This window comes from Camelus bactrianus, chromosome 5, assembly GCF_048773025.1.
Source record: "Camelus bactrianus isolate YW-2024 breed Bactrian camel chromosome 5, ASM4877302v1, whole genome shotgun sequence".
Lineage (NCBI taxonomy): Eukaryota > Metazoa > Chordata > Mammalia > Artiodactyla > Camelidae > Camelus > Camelus bactrianus.
The window spans coordinates 47,406,189-47,422,485 of NC_133543.1; the positions used below are offsets into that span (position 1 = coordinate 47,406,189).

General features: G+C 35.3%; 1 non-coding gene across 1 annotated transcript; it reads left to right on the forward strand.

Moving 5' to 3' along the window:
- Positions 1 to 15,234: 15,234 nt before the first annotated feature.
- LOC123613213 (small nucleolar RNA SNORA25) lies at positions 15,235 to 15,365 on the forward strand. The gene has a single exon (XR_006720566.1). It is a non-coding gene; the product is annotated as a small nucleolar RNA SNORA25 (small nucleolar RNA).
- The last annotated feature ends 932 nt before the right edge of the window (positions 15,366 to 16,297 follow it).

Below are 16,297 nucleotides of genomic sequence, written 5' to 3' on the forward strand. Positions count from 1 at the left end.
TTTATCTCTGAACTCAAAATTTTGATGAATCTGACTCGTTTTTAAAAATAACTAATTTTTAAGGTGAGCAATAAAGATCCCATTAAATGATTAAATGATCACTTTTGTTTTCTCGTAGTTTTAACTCCCATTTCACAAACAAATCCCATTAAAGTTGTGAGTACTTTGGACCAAAATGGGCCTGCTGGAAAAATGAAAGAATATCTGAGAAACACTGGTTTTAGTTATTTTTTGAAATAGAATTTCATGGTCAGAAAGAACAGCTACAGGGAAGACATGTGCATTTAATTTTAGATAATGAATATATCTTTCTGGGTTGATGAGCTGAAAGTGTAGTGAAGGAATTAGAAATCACGAATTTACAGGAATTGGAAATCAGGAACATAATACTTTATGCAGACATAAATGGTATCATATAAACAAGTTACTTAGCTAACCTGACCTAAAAACAGACACACAAAAATTTCATCCTTTAAGTGAATCGAAATATTTGTGTGTGTGTGTGTGTGCGCGCGCACGCGTGTGTCTTCTTGGAGATATGACAAGGAGAGACTAAGAACAAAATTACTAGAGGCACCCAATCCCAGAAAGATTCCCAACCACAAAAATGCTAAAACTCCATCAAAATATACATGATGGTGTTTTTCTCCTTTATCTTCAGATTCCTCATTGAGAAACAGCTCATACACTTACATTCTGAGGTATTTCAGTAAACTTTACAAGATTATTTCTTATATATATTTCTAGTGGCGATTAGAATATTTCAAAAGAAAAAAAGTCTAACACTTATGCAGCATCTAATATAAATCAATATCTAGTTTCGGTATAAACATTTGTGTTATCTTACACAGAATCGCATTACGCTCTGCAATAAACTTGGTCAGCATTTTCTACAAGATACTCTTTTTCCTATCATCTACATTAGTTAGAATTTGAGAAACCTTGTTAGCTGGATGTCTTAGAAGCTGGGCTTACATACCTGTGCAAATATTTGTAGTCTTCTTAAATTACATTTTGACCATCAGCAGTTCCTAAATCGAGCACATACACTATAAAAGGCAAACCAACAAAGAAGTATGTAAAAGATCTTCATCTCTTTGCACAGCTACCAGGGGAGGTGAGCTAGCCCCATGAATGTCTGCACTTTGATACGAGAGCTGTGATAATGATGAAAAGTTAATGGATTTTCATCTATATCAACCTGATGATCATAGACCTTGTTATTTTTATTATTTTTTAAGAAGGGGATTGGTGCTGCATGAATATGAAGGCATATATTCACAGCATTTCTTAGATTTATAGGTACAGGGGCTACAAAGCCTCCTTTCCTTTCTAGGTAGATAAATTGAGTTCCATGCAGTTTACTATGTAGGGGTCTTTCAAATGAGACCACAAAATCTTAAATCCTACTCTCCCGTGTGGACATTAAAGATCTCATAGCACTTTTCATAAGGGTAGGGGCTTGTCACCATGCCACTGGGCAAATTCCTGGGACTTTACTTAAAGTCCAACAGCTAGCTTCTCTCCACAGGATATTAGTGTATTAGGTACCCTGGAAAAGTTCAATATATTTATTCAATTCATTAAAAATGTTAACCTAATGGTTTTGAAAATATCTTTTTTTTTTTTTTTGGTAAAAAAGAATCCAAGTTCTCCTTAGGCAGAGTTACTGTAATGTCTATTGCATAAAATCAAACTTCCTTCCAAAATATTTGATTAGTCCCTTTTGAACACAAATGCCTACAGTATTAATTTTATTTAAAAAACAAAAACAACCAATATATAATAAAAAGAATCTTATAATCCATGATCCATGCTTTCTGATACAGGTAATGTAAAACAAATGATATAATCTACAAAACAATGACAAATGAAAGACTTGGAAAAGGTTATGGTTTGACAAGGTAACATTTTTGAAATCTGGACACCAATCAAATTGATGAAACTATTGGTGATGCAACACTCTTTGACACTAAAGTCTTTACCACTGTCTAAAACATAGAGAAGAGCCCATTGTGATTGCTTAACGTCAGCTTTTGTTCATAAGCTCTTTCATAAAACTGAAACGAGGAAAATGATTTAAAGCAGTTCAATTTGTCTATTTACCTTAATCTTTAACTATTCCCATATGTCTGGCTACATGATGTATGACTCTTCGTAAACCAATTTTTCAAAGATATACACGACAGAAAAAAGTCAGGCTCCTAACCTTTTATGCGTTGAACTTTTATAGAGCTCTAGAAAACAAAATGCTTTTAGGTTTCAGGAAAGGAAAAAGAGGGTGAAAGGTTATTTTCTTTCTCTCTCTTCTTAGTAAATATTTGCATCAGTGAAAGTAGAGTATGCACTAATTTCTAGGTATGTGAGAAGTCCTTTCATCCACAAACATCAATGACAAAGATCTTTGTTTTAAAAAAGAGCTACTTATAAAATGATGATCCATAAATTAAGATCATTAAGCTCTTACAAATCCAGCAGTTGAAGTAGGAATATTGTGCTAGGTATAATACCATTCACGGGGTGACCAGAAAGTAAGAAATGCAGATCAGAGACTCCTTAGTATAAAGGGCCTGAATCATGATGACATAGAGGAACTGCTTTAGCTTCAATCTTACAGAAAACAGTGACTGGAGAAATTAATTGGTGTTGAAATAGAATGTTCTGATTATTTAAAAATTATCACAAGATTAATAAATCAACTTTAATTAATTTACATGACTTTTTAAAGATGGCAATAGTGAAAAATTATGGCTTTTTGTTCATTCATGTAACTGATATTTACTGAGTACCTACTGTGTGCTTGGAGCTGGATAAACAACTATACAGGACAAATTCACATCCTTGTCCTCTTGGAGCCTATAATTTGGTTTTAAACTAGAAAACCAGCTTCAGGATCATTACTATCAAGTTATGATATGAGTCAAGGTAAAAGTGAAGGTTTTCTGGTACTTTCAGTCTTTCACCCTTCTGCAAATCTGGTACTATATACCCTGTGTTGTTTTCAATGTGCACTATAATTTCCCAGCTGGTTTGCCCAAACTACAAAACCTAGTCTGCTCTCACAAAAAAGACACAAAACATTAGAATCTTGTCACAAATATAGAATGCAAAACAGGAAAAGAGAGTTAGCATTTGTTACATATCTAACCACGTGCCTAGCCCAATTCCAGGCACTTAGCATATTTTTACCACATTCACACCTTTCATAAGCAGGTTAAGATCAGCTAAACTGTTCTACAGAACAGAATAAACTTTATCTTAAAACAGAAGAAAGTCAAATAGAAAAATCAATGAATCATTAAAATTAACTCATTTCAGTGTGTGGAATAATCAACTCCTATTATCACTATTTTTCCATCTGTAATTAAATAAATAGCACTTTTCTCTCACAGATTTTGTAAAACTGTAGTAATAAACTACTATATTAATTGATAAGGTGTAAAATTCAGTGCAACTTCCTGAAGAACTAGTTTATATGCTGAAAAAGGTAAAACTGTCAATCAATGTGGGAAAAAATTAACATTCAAATTACTAGTATCATCGAGCATTTTTGAAACCTAACATAAAATCTACATGACAAAAATCAATAGAATGTTGTCTAAAGTTTAACAAAGAACTTCATTCTCAGCAACATCACAGGATGATTCTATGATTTGTTCATGCCGTTTTACCAAATAATCATAAATGTCAAACTAAGATTTTAGTACCAGCTTCTAAAGTACATAGAATTTATGTCTCATTTATATAATTATTATCTCCCAAATTACATACTGAAAGTATGTATTTAATCACTTATATGTATACACAGACATTATATACTTACATATAATATTTACTATTATAGGTATACTTGCAGTCTTTAAAATGCAAATGTTGCTATCCCTAGAGTCTTGAAAATGAGAAGCCTAAAACTTAGAAAATAAGTGCTAGGATTTATCTCATATGATATCATTTAAAGGTACATCCTCAATTTATTAAACCTCTGAAAAGAAACTCAGTGAGTGTATGAGGATGACAGGAAATTTTTATATTCCCAAATTAAGCATATTCCAAAATAATGTTTTTTTCTATTAATAGGAATCCTAATTTCTAATCTTATTTCAATTTCAGAATAAAGAAATTGTTACCTTAAAGCAATTTGGAATAACTACACAAATTGAAGCACCTAATAATTAGAGAATGTAGAGTTGATATGTGTTTTAGTGAAAATATACTGGCAATTCTCAGACTGCAGGAAAAAGAAACACATTTGGATAATATCTGGTAAATGACTAATCTGTTTACTTAGAAATCTTGCTGTTCATCTTGTTCTTAATCCACTGATAAAAATAAAGAAAAAAATTTAATAGAAATGAGATAGGTATCACAACATATGTGTTCATACGTGGCTATTGTTTAGTAATCAGGAGATTTTAGGAGGATGGAATAGATAAGCATTTAGCTTAACTTACACAAATAGAAATATCACTTTAATTTTCTGTTATTTTTTAAACTAAAATATTTTATTACATTAATTTTTAAATAAAATAATTTTAGACAGTTAACCTAAAATAAAATTTATTAGATTTTGCTTTTTAGCTAATTTGAACAAAAACATTTACATTTTAAATCAAATATTGACCAAAAAAAAAAAAAACTCACTTAAAATAGATTTTTTTAAGTTCCAGCTTTTTTTTAATGGTTCTTTTTAAAACTTCAAGTATGCTTGAGAAACTGACTGTGGATCATGTATACAATGTAGGGTCAATGCTGTATTGAATTTCCAGACCATTTTCAGACTACCTTCTGGCAATGGAAGCATTTTGACCACTGACACTCCCTATGGGTATATCTGACTATCCTGGTACAATGCAGCATTCCCCATTATTGAATCTACAACAAACTGCTGTAGGTTATTCATTGATTGAGTGTTTAAGTATATTCTTTAGGAGCAAATAGGGAACTAATCTGTAAGCAATCACATGAAATAAAAAAATCAGCAGAATTCCTGCTTCAAAGATGCTCTGAGCTTGAGCACTTAATTTTGTGCATTCTTTGATTATACCGTGTCACATTCAATAAAGATATATAGGAATTCTATTTCTTTATATCACAGCAGATTCTTCTCCGTGCTTCATTGTACCATGCAGGGAAATTAGGAAAGCAGCTTCTAAACCAACCACACTAAGTTAAAGCGCATCTGCTCCTTTTTCATACTAATATTTCTTTTCCTGGATAAATCACAATATTCATCAGAATGTTTATTTAACCAACAAAGATGCTAACAGTGATTCTATAATTTTCTTATATATATTACCTAAAAATCAGGTAAAATGTTTTCAGCCTCAAGATATACACATGTATTGGCGTGTGAGCCTGCACTCATCTTAACTAGACTGTACTGTAAGAAAAAGCTTGAGGACTCACTGCAGAGCCTTCTTAAACAATTCAGAACCTGAGAGTGTGTGTGGCAGTGTGTGTGAGAGCAGACAGCTCTGCGTCCATTCTCACGGCCCCTCTGTCAGTGTGTATTTAGGACAGCTTTCTAACATGAAATCAGCTCAGCTGCAGTCGATTTTTGGGGCTTCTGAGAGAGAGAGAGAGAGAGGGAGAGAGAGACTACTTCAGCTCCTTAAAATGTATTTGCTGTTCCCCTTCTCTGAAAACCTGAATATGTTTTCTTATTTCTCAGAGAAATGACTTTTTGAGGATCTAGCTATCATACCAAATTGATTTCTTTTTGTTTGATTTAGCTTGGTAGGCTTTTAATAATTTAACAGACATTTAGAAATGTTTAAGAATAGAATAAGATATTCAAAGATAGATGCTTTCAGAAAAAAATATATAGATATAAAGTATATACTTTAACACCTGGCTCTTTAAAAAAGTGGTGAAAAAATAAAGTGGAAATATTTCTTACAGTCATATATCATGTAAAGTTTTATTTTATGTATTGTGAAATATACTTCTGATTGGTTAGGTTTTATGTGTTCTGTTCTATTGCCAGCAGAGCTTTCATTGAAGCCATCGGCATAACAGAGAAAAGAGATGTACAAAGTACTGATAGCAATAAACAAAAAATCACAATTTCACTTAAATTCTTTTCCTGAAATGCAACAGCAGCACTGCTTTGATGCTGTTGCTTTTACTTACTTTTTTCAGTTTAAGGCAGCACAGAAGGCCTGTGAAAGAAGCGGTCCCTTTGTTGCCTTGCTTAATATAAAAGTTCAGTGCAATCTAGGGTTTACTACAAGTAACACTAAAAGTGAAAGTAGTTTATTTTAATAAAACATTTTAGTGATATCACTTTCAAATAGGAAATAACCAGGGAATACAGAATATTTTTAATATACAAGCAAGCAAACAACAAAAAAGGAAAATGCCAATCTCTATGGACAACGTCATGTTATTGCTTACTTTTCTGTTCAAGTTTATAGAGTTCTTCAAGTGTAACAATTAATGATCCAGGTCAGTTAATCTGCACGATTGTGCCTGTGGGGACCTGTATGTGTGAGAGAATGTAGTCCATTCACAAAGGACTTTGCACCATGGAATGAGGGCATAGAAATGAAGTCAGATGTTTATAAGGTAGTGAGAAAACATATGCTGATGATGTGAGAGATTGAAAAAAAAGATTTCTCTTCTCTAGAGCTATTTCCCCTAAGTTATGACCAATTTTAAAAGGCTTTTTTTTTAAGTGGGGAGGAAATCCCGTGCAAATATTTTTTACAATCTTTTTACAGTACCATATAAAGTTTTATTTTATTTTTTTGTAAATTATGCTTTTGGTTGGTTAGGTTTTGTAATGATAATGATACTACTTCCCAAGTTAAAGTCAAACTATTACTTTTATACATCCTATTTTTATTGTATGGAATTTATCAATTACCTATTTTATATTCTTGAAAATGCATATACTTAACCAAGATATTCACTCAGAAGGGCATTCGGGAACTTTCCCATAATTTTTAATAGAATCATTTTGATCCTTCCAGAAAAATGTCTTTTTTCAATTTAAGAAAGACTCTTACTACTGCTAAAGTTTGACTGATATATGAAAGCCCGTATCAAACAAAAAACATATTCAAGCCACCAGTGAATCCCAGCTAACATCATTTTACTGGTATTTTTAAATTAACACTATACTCATATACCTATCTTGTTGAAGTGTTATTATCTTTTTCATATGCATATGGCTCTTATTAAACTATAAACTATGTAAAGACTTGAACCATATTTCATTCAGAGCATAATTCATGTAGGAAATTTACAATTAGTATGTATGGAAGAAGAGAATGGAAGGAAAGAAAGAAAAGATAGAGAAAAGGAACGATGGACAGGCTTGAATAAGAAAGCTAAATAAAAAGAAAACCCTAAATAAAAGGCATGATATGAAATATATGACAATATTAAGTTAAACAGCCTTTGCTATCAGACAGGGAAAAGCACTAATCTCTAAGTCATACAGATATAAACATGCTTGCTGAGCTTACTATTTATTATTGAGAATTTCAACATAGATTTTTTTTATTAGGCAAGCTCATCTTACTTCATTATAATTCCCAGGGACACAATTTATGAAGGTAGGTTTATGTTTTTGTGTCAAATAAAGAAAACACATTCCACCCATTGCTGCCTAGTTTCTGAACCACATTGTCATAACTAAGCTTCCCTCTGTGAGAGTCACAAGAACACCCAAGGGTGTTCTTATGAACCATCAACAAATGGCCCCCTTAGGAACCACTGGACAACAGCAACAGCCAAGGGCACACCTGAGTTCAGAGTTTTGCTACCTGGGAGGACTTTACTAGCAAGAGTCTCAGACTGTCTGAGGGAGAGCTGCAAACATGGTCAGTTTCTGGAAACAGAGGCTACAGCACTCACCCCAAGAACAATCTTCACATATGTCCAATAGGGAAAGGATTACCCATGGTCGCTTCAGTGAATACAGTCTTTCTTGTGCATTCATTTTTGAACCACAAAGAATGACAGGGTCTTCCAAAAATACTACTGAAATTTTAAAACTCTTAAATTTCATTGTCAGAAATTGAAATGCTCTGTGCTGTTCTTTTCTGGTAATAAGCAATACACTTTCTCCTCACAGCTAATATGGATTTCACTTCTATCAGCCATAGGACATGGCTACTTTATGGTCTAGAGCAATCATCTTTCATATGGCATGGAGTCTGAATACAATCCCTAAAAACTGCATGTACACGTGTCTTGAGCTTTAAAAGCTAATAAAAATAAATTCCAGTGTTCTTTATACAGTCAGTCTATTCTTATGGTAAAAAGTGAAGATACTATAAAAATTAAAATACGTTAAAGGTTTGGAAAACAATTTTGGAATAATCTTACCAACCCAGGGAAGGAAGAAAAGATATGCAACACACTTAATACTAGGAAGGAAGAGCAGAGTGAAGTTTAATCATATGTCGGAGAAGAGAATGAGGAACATCTTTAATTTCTTTTCAGTCTGCCTAGTTACGGTAATTTTTAGACAGGATGGATAATTTGTAAAATGAAATAATTTATTATGTTCTACTATTTATGTAGGTCAATTATATGTGGCTTGAGAACTGAGCATATCTTTTCGTTTTCAGTATCAGGGCCTAATGCATGTAGACATGATATAGCTTGTTGAATTTGTTAAGTTTATTTGAACTAAATGGGGCTTTGCATAGCTTTCAACTATTTCACTGATGACGATAATGCAAACTAAAAATACTGAACAATATTTTGAGAATTTGTGAAGAGAGAGAGAAATTTGGAGGAAATGATTAGCCAGATAAGTTTTAAGCTTAACTGAGAAAACCTGGCTAAAAGATTTCATAAAGGCTTACTCAGTATTGACTCATACATGTGGTTCCCCTCCCAGCTGGAATGACTCCAAAAGGGCTGTCATGGTTGGTCGAGTAAATAATACATGCTTTAAAAACAATTATAAATCAGTATTCACCTGATGGACTTTGTATTCATTCCAGTCGATTGGGCATATAATACTCGTTTAAAAAATAAGCACATATAATGCATTAAAAACTGCTTAAACGCCCATTTAACCGGAGGGGCCAAAACAGCTCTAAAATGGAGCATGTGATTAACACTAATGGCAGTTATGCATATGTAATGTAAAGGAGAACTCCAAACCCTTTTAAAGAGGGCTGTGACAGGAGAATGACAGGAGGGAAACACTAAGACTTAAGGCTTCTGTTGCTTCAGAAAGCTGCTTCTGCCCACAAAGCAGCCAATAACTCCCAGTGGGGTGAATCCTGGGGTCCAATGCCAACAAATGCACTGATCTTTAAGGTAAAACAATGCTAAAGAGAATGGCGTTAACAGCCTAATGATAAGTAATGCAGCGCTGTAACTGGGCTGCATCTCTGTACTGAAACAGCTATTCACTGATGATGGCTGCAAGCTCGCTTAAAGATCTTACGCTGAACTGCTTCTGTATAACGTCAAACACAAGAAAGACTTATATTTTAAGTCTTTAATGAGCATAACGTGGAAACAATGTCATAATATTTTAGATTCACAATATTCTCTTTTCAAAAAGAATGCAGGACTTATGCAACAGTTGGCAGAAAAACAGAAATAATTCTGCCTTATTTTTCACTTGGTTGGAGTTTTAAGAGGGTATTTACCAATTAGCCAGATAGATGGTGAGGTTTGGGAAGCAATTAAAAATTTGCCTGTTGTACAAATTGCTTCCCTATTAGCCTGAAAGAGAAGTTTTGAAATTATCCACAGACGTAGTTTGTAGTGGGGGAGTTAAGATGAGGGAAACTCCCTGCTGCAAGGCAAACACTACACCATGATAGGCATTAATCCACAAGCACTCCCCAGCCCGTAAATTAATTTCATGATAAACTACCCAGGCCATAGGGAATCAGAGTGGCTCTGTATGGCAATGGGACACAGGAGGGAGCAGTCTGAAGGGAGAAACCATGCAAGATATGTTTAGTGTGCTTAGAGGTTAGACAAAAGAGATGGCTGTGAACAATCAATAAAAGCATGGAGCTATCTCAAGGAGCCCTGAAGACACACTCAATGTTCTCATCTGTTACTTTGCTAGTCACTTTCAAAATAATATCACAGTAGTGACTACTACCAGTCTCAGCCTCTTTTTCACTTCCAAAATGAAATTGCAATAGTTTGAATGTTGCTAGAATGTATCTTTAACACAGGGATGTTTAATTTGCATCACATCTGCGTATTAATACTAGTACCAAGAAGAGTGCCAAAAATGTAGAAGACACTCAGTGAATATCTGTTGAATGAATTAATTGAATGAATAAATGAGTAAACATACTAAAGTTTGCAGAGGCACAGAATCAGAAATTAAGTTCAAAGTCAAATGAGGAGCTGGCTTCCTATTTCGTCGTACCTTCCAAGGTATAATGAAGATAACTGCAACATAGATGTTTTGACTAGATTAAAGCTTTGACATAGATAAAAGGACATACAGTGTAGAGGATGAGTAAAACAGCTAGCAGCAAAAGGAGAAGGGAGAAGAAAAATCAAAAACAACCTTGTCTTGGAGTGCCCTTAATTGGAGAACACAAAAATGAAAGTACATAAAACAAAAGTCCCTTAGAGATTCTTGAATCTAGTTCTAGTCTCTGCAAAGACTGGCATGTTATGTTTATTGTTCTTTATTCCCGTGAGATAAATGCTGCCTTCCATACTGCCAGACATAGTCTCACAATAAATCCCTATAACTGAGCCTGGCAAACTTAAGGTCCCAATCCTCTGAGAGTCACAAAATACTGGGTCTCATGGAAGAGGGCAAAAGGGTCTCCTTCTAAACCCTGTGCCCACTTTATCACCTAAATACATTGCAGCCCTGAAGAGTCCCACCACTTCTGCATCTCCCTCTATAGTCATCTAAAACCAGTTCCAGAAATGTGAGTTGCCAGCAGGATGGGAAAGTGACTCCATTTTATTTCCCATCCTCTTCTATCCTTCCTACATATCGCCCAAATCTCTTCTCTTTTAGTGAGAAAATAAATCTCCTAAATGAAAGGAAACAAATAAATACTAAGGAAGTGAATGGGGAAGGGAAGTACAAAGATCTAAAATAAGAATAGCCTGCCAAAAAGTCCTGTTACAAAGGGTATCATTCAATCCTAACCATCACCCTATGAAGTTATCCTCATCTTTGATATATGGAAACTGAGGTTAACCTGAGAGAATAAGTAACTTATCCAAGAACGTACTGAGTACCTGTAATGCATTCGCACTAGAAGCCCAGGGCTCAACCAGAAGACATGGCCCTTTCCTTCATGGAACATTCTGAGTAAAGGAAATTTAAAAAAAAAAAAAGAGCTATGAAATTCAGTACTGTGATGAGTGCTACAGGAGCACCTAAGAAAGCTTCTAACTCAGACCTGAGGAATTAGAGAACGTGTTGGACACACTGAAATCTAAAAGATGAATTAGATTCAGCCAAGCAAAGAGGCAGTGAAGACAGAGCATGTTAAAGAAATGATACATTCAAAAGACCAGAGATAAGATGAACAAAACTGCAAAGGTGTAAGGTTTCAAAAAATGATGCTAAAGAAATCAGTAGAGACCAGCTCACGTAGAACCTTGCAGGTCATGGAAAAAAAATTCAGAAATTAGCATGAGGACAATGGAAAACCATTGAAGGGGGTTAACAAGGATGAAATATAATCAGATTTGTATTTTGAAATATTTTTCTTACTGCCATGTGAAACAAACAGATTAGGAGAAAAAATTAAAAATATTATTTAGAGGGGGGAGGTCATAGCTCAGAGGTTAGAGTGTGTGCTTAGCATGCATGAGGACCTCGGTTCAATCTCCAGTACCACCATTAAAACCAACCAACCAACCTGATTAACTCCCTCCCCCATAAATAAATACATACACACATACATACATACAATATTTTTAACAGAAAATTATTTAGGTTGAAATACATGAATTAGGGATACATAAGTATTTTTGTCTAATAAAATGCCAATTTCATATGGTTTAGCCTATTGGTTAGGCAGCACCCATCTATGAGGAAAAAGAGTGAAAGGAACAGGAAGAAAGAGACAAAAGATGGACCGGTTGGAGGAGGTTACTTATTCCCAGAACTCACTACACCGAAAGTACAGGAAATGGATCAGAAGTTCTAATTTAACAAAATAAAAATGATGAGTTTTAAAAAATGGATGATATTGTGAATAGATCTATTAACTCTTTACATTTAAAAAATAAAATCCTTAAGCTAAATTGCCAATCCCTATCTTTCTGTAAGATAGACATTGCTCTCAACCCATTAAAAAAGGCTCTTATTTTTACATAGATTCATAATCTGACCTTCTCCGGGTTGCCAAAGCCTAAGAAATAGCTTCAAGACTATAGATTAACCTTTATAGGGTATACTTGACATGAATTTTTAAGAGATATAGTGTCTTCAAATAAATGATCCCAACACAAATTTAAGATTCAATCAGCATTAATGGTGGTATTAGAAATGATAACTTCAATTATAAGCATAATGCATTTTCCTTTGAGAGATTAATTTATGTAGAGTAGGCACTTGGAGTTTGCCCTGGTATAGCCATACTTCAAACCTGCTTGTGACTAAAAAAAGGCATTTATGCTAGTTTGATCTAAGATAATAGCAAATGTTTAAAAAAATTAATGTTCTATAATTCATTTTCCAGAAAGTTACTTTTCCCAGTCATCTGAGAAAAGAGGTGTGGGTTGAAGTTAAAACAGATAAGATATGAAATTAACCAAAGAAATACATAATTTTCAACCAAAGTTTTCTTTTAGAAAAATACATAGTTATATACTTTAGATTTTCTTCCACCTCACTTTAATGTTGTCTTAATGACAAACGTGTCTTTTGTTTTAATTAAATCCCCCTCTTGTAAGTTTTAATGCTTTCTGCAAAATTCAACAGTTCAGTCTGGAGCCAAAGAAATAAAACCTTGATGACTCTTAGAGAGTTTAAGATTAATGCTGGAAGAAATCACCTTGGTTAGTCATGCCTATTCTTATTAACAGCCTGAAGTTTGCTTCTGCTTCAGAAGAGGTGAAAGTGTGATGTGAAGCCAATACTCAGTGGATCATGTTGTATGGTTTGTTTTTAATCATTCAATTCAAGGAGTAGCTAGAATTGCATTTTGAATTATTATATTATTGTACATGCTATCAAATAGTAACCAAACAATATGGGACATGAACGTGCAAGATAAACAGAAATAAGTATCTTCCTTCCTCTTTAGATTATGTCATCAAAACAAGTGAATATTCTATAGTTTGAAAGCAATATAAACACATTTTTAATGGAAGCCCACGTGTAACTGTCATGAATGCCTTTCCAAATAAGAATATTGTGGGCAACAACTCAACATCAACACATGTATCACATTGGGGAACTTGTAATTGTTCCCTCAGAATATGCTATGAGTGCTGCAGTGTTTAATCAATTAATCATGCGGCTACTGTTCTGCCAACTGTCTACCAGGTAAGCTGTGAGTGTATTTGCATAGTATACATGAACTAAGAATATGAACACAGAAAAATGCCTTTTTTAAATCTGCTTTCCCTTGTTCAAAGCACAAGACAGCAAAGCCAGTTGAAACTCTAGACTAAGAATATTCACACATGGCCTGAGAGTAAATGGTATCCCTTAACAACTGGTATTATTTAATGTTTGATAAAAATACTGCTCACATTTTTATCAATGGGTAAAAATAATATCTAATATCTACTGAGCAATTACTACATGCCAGATACCAGGCCAAATGCTTTGTATAGAACCTCATTATTCTCACTATTACACTATTGCAGTCATTCTCAATTGGGACTATTTTGACCCCACGGGGTATTTTGCAATATCTGGAGTCATTTTTGGTTGTCAGAACATGGAGAGAAAGGGTTGTCCTATTGGCATGTAAGGGGTAGAGACCAAGGATGCTGGTAAGCGTCCTTCAATGCACATGACAGCTTCTGCAACAAAGAATTATCCAGTTCAACATGCAAATGGTGCACAGATTGAGAAACCCTGCCCCACTTTTATCTTAATTTAACAAATGAGAAAAATTAGGCTTAAAGAAGTTAAGTAAACTGCTCAAGTTTACAGAGTTAGTAAGTGGCTGAGGTGGACTCAAATCCGGCATTGTTTGAATCGAAAGCCCACCCCGCTCTCCACCATGTCACACTCTTGCTGCATTGCACCTCACTGGAAAATCATTTGCCTCACTATATATAATCTTGTAAATTCAGCAAACCTAGTGCTTTGAATCAGAGGTCCTAAGTTTAGGTGTAGGGAGGGCTGCTCTCTACCTCTTTGATCTTCACAAGTCATTCCAATTCTCATCAGTAATCTGGGGACCGACAGCTTGAGCTTCCCTAAATGTTTCTCCTAACTTTCTATGATTCTAGCTCCAAGCCTATTAGCAAGGTTACCTGATTGCCTCTCCATCCCTCTGCTGGGTGTTAGAGTAGGCCTCTCTTAGACTTTGACCTTATTCTGTTCTTTGCTTCCCAGCAAGCAGTAGAGGATTCCCTGGACTGGCCCCCTGCTGACTCTACCTTCTCTGTGGAACAGAATTTTGCCTTCAGTGATGCCATGGGTGATTTTTCCCACCCTAGAGAACAACCCAAACTCCACTGGGGAGTTAAGGGGGATTTGGCACTGCCCTTTCCCTCCAATTGTCTATGGAGTATCAGATATTCCTTAGGGAAGCCACAAAGAGTTGACTCTCTCCCACTTTGAAGTAGTAAAGATTCCAAGGGGAGGGAATCCACAGCCTGACCTCCAAACCAAATAGCTAAGGACCCAGTGTATGTTGCTCAGTTACCTGCATGCACCCCAGGGATCAATCTAAAACAAACAAAGCTAACAGGCAGCATGAAGCTAGATTCTCCATGCCCTGGGTCACCTTATTTTACACCCATTACAGAAGTAACACACATGCCCCCAAAATAGAAGCTTTGCTAACCCACTGCATCAGGTGCTGTAATTTGTCTCTAAATAGAGATTTGAAGTAAAAGAAATAATACTTCCTACCATCTACACTTTTGAAGGATCAGATTTGTTTCTGTAGAAAATGAGATATGGAAGAACACATAAGAATGCACTAAGATATCAAGCAGAACTTAGCCCAGTAATGTGAATTTCATTCCACAGTATTTACAGATGTGATTGACAGAAGGAGTTCTGGTTCTTGAAACCTGCCTATGTCATCCAGAGGTGATGGGTTTTTCTGCCCCAGTTAAAATATATATAGGTCATTTCAAAGAGGGCTCATGCAGCTATGAATCCAGGAGCTCTTAACTATATGATCAAAGCTTGAAATTTCTTCATAGGTTGCTACAGTCACACAATAGTGTGAAGTTTTTTTTGAGGAGATATAAGATATAGGCACTCATATCATGATAGTTCATTCATAATAATCCATGATTGGTAATCTGGGGAAGTAAATAAATTTCTCAAAGTTTAAAAAAAATATATATTCACACATTTACATTAGAACCTGAACTTCAACAAATAGTTGCTTCTTATCCTCCTAAGTCACCTCTCGGACATGCTAACAAATAACAAAATTATCCAAAGTGGATCGCATTTTCCTGTTGGAGGAGATTATAAAGAGGACATGACCACAGGTTGACCCAGGAACTGGTCCCCAGCAGCTGAAGCTGCAGTCCCTTATCCCCACCCCGTCCTTGGAATGGACATTCTGCCCACTATTCCAGGACTCAGAGCCACCTCAAGGATGCAGCCTTGGGAAAGTAAAGTGTTACTGAGACCATCTAGACTGTCTATCTGACTATCCCTCATTAAGGCCTCTATATAAACTCTCAGAATTCTGGTGGGTGGGTGCAGAGACCTACTCATCTTGCAGCCACCCAAGACAAGCCTCGTATATAAGTTCCCTTGCTTATCAAAACTGTCACCTACCAATCTGGAGTGATCGGCCTCTTTCTTCAATGTCCTGGGGCCGGTTTCTGATTTTACCCAGGGTACCCCCTAGGTTGAAAATCAATATTCCTTTGTCTCCACCAAATCAGCTTCTCCCTGGCAATGGTTCTAATGATGATTAAGTAGTATAATAAGAGAGAAACAGGAACCCTCCAATATCCAGAACCTTGAAATTTCCAGTGAACAAGTGCAAAGGAACGGCATCTGAATTATCCCTGCCATGAAATCCCCTCTCCACCCCCAGCCCTACCTGGTGTGGCAGAGCTTCTGCTTTAATCCTTCCGAGGGAGGCAGGAACTGCTCCCTGGAAAGGCCAGCACAGTTCAGAAACACAGGCACATTTCCCATCAGAAAAACAATCCAGATGAT